This window comes from Octodon degus, unplaced genomic scaffold, assembly GCF_000260255.1.
Source record: "Octodon degus isolate 3935 unplaced genomic scaffold, OctDeg1.0 scaffold00010, whole genome shotgun sequence".
Lineage (NCBI taxonomy): Eukaryota > Metazoa > Chordata > Mammalia > Rodentia > Octodontidae > Octodon > Octodon degus.
This window is the reverse complement of record NW_004524586.1, coordinates 2,564,702-2,566,499: the sequence shown is the minus strand read 5'-3', so window position 1 is coordinate 2,566,499 and position 1,798 is coordinate 2,564,702.

Below are 1,798 nucleotides of genomic sequence, written 5' to 3'. Positions count from 1 at the left end.
ATAGTCTATTCTCTGATCCAGTCAGTGGCTCACACAGAGGCTGATAGGATATGTCGAGAGTATTTTGTGATTTGAGGCAGAAGCTTGCTGTCCTGGAGGGAGCAGGGGACAAAGACCAGAGCTAAGGAAACTGGCCCTTAGTAATTCCGGCAAGCTGGAAACCAGGTAACAGACTCCTGCATGTGGCGTCTGTCCTTTGTTCCTTTACCTGAGAAGTTACCAACTAGTGATACGTGCAAATTAAAGAGTTTGGTGAACGCCAGAAGCGGATGTAAATAACAGCCGGCTTGCACCAAATTAGTTGTGCACATTCTTTAGTATGCTTATAACCCTCAATAAATGTGAGAAGTTTTGGTGGCTTGGGGCTCACTTAGAGCCTAATCTCAGTGAGACCTCTGAAGCCATGTTAATCCAGTCTTCCTCTCATTTCTTTTGGCTCTGACTTACAACATACAACACTCTCAGCACAGAAGAGACCATAAACCGGCTGCTAATTCGAGTCAAGGTCCAAGGTCACCATAAATTGTCTCCTGGAGTCTATCGTCTGATAGTTATTGGCTCAAACGGTCACCCTTCTAGAGGCTGATAGGATATGTCGAGAGTATTATGCAGGGGCTCCAGCCAGTCTTCCCCAAAAGATCCAATTCATTCTTAGGCAGTATTCAAAGTAGACTCATTGATAGAGGGACAGTGTTAAATTTCAGTCTCTCATGAAATACTCCAGGTAATCAACTTACAAAGGTTTATCTTGGTTTATTGTTTTAGAGGTTTAGTCCATTTTGTTAAGTGGTGGGACAGCACACTGCAGGGAATAAGTGGCAAAAATGTTTATCTCAAGGCAGAGGAGAAAGAAAGGAGGGTGCAGGGCCCCATCATCCCTCTTAGGGGCATGTGGCTTCTGCTGGGCCCCATGTTTAGAGGCTCCACCACTTCTCAATAGCGCTTCATCAGCTGAAGATCGAGCCTCTGACATGGTCTTTGGGGGATGCTGTGGTTTGTGTCTACGTGTCCCCCCAAATCCTCAAGCAGTCCTGGGGGTGGGTTCTAAAGTTTACGATTGACTCATGGTCCAGTGCTGGAATTATGGGTGCGAGTGCTACACCCACCCTGGGACAGGTAGCGTGCATACAATGTAAGGGAGGGAAAGACCTTCACTCTCGGCTACTGATCCTCCTTTTCGTGCTTGTATTTGAAGACAAGCATAAAAATGTGTGTAAAAGATAGCCATGATTTGGATGTTACTTTTACATAATAACAGATATTTTTATAAGTAGTATAAATGTCCCTTTTAATACCCAATTGCATGGCTATTCTATGACTTTCAAAATTACTTTTCTATGAAAATATATTTATTACAGGTTTTTTGATTATTTTCAAACTGTTATACCCATTGTATTATGCATATATGTCTTTTATAACTTCTGTTGCTTTAAGTAAGATAGCTTTCTAGATATTAAATATCTGCAGCATAATATACAGGAACTTTTTTGTAAGTGCTTCCTTCTCTGGGGGGCAAGTGGATCAGCTCAGTTGTTTAAGTGCCTGCTTGGGTGAACCCAGTCTTGTGCAGGGGAGGGCGGTTTGATTCCCAGCTCCACACGGCTTACCAGAAATGCCCTTAAGGGGATTTTACAATAATTAATACATTGCATATTGTTGTTTTTGTAGTAGCTATTCAGAGTACAAGATGCAGACATGATATCTTGTCTAAGCACTATTAGCACAAATCTTTCTTCTCATTGAACTAAGAGAAAGTAGCTGTATATCCTATTTTGTATATACAGATCTATATCTATAT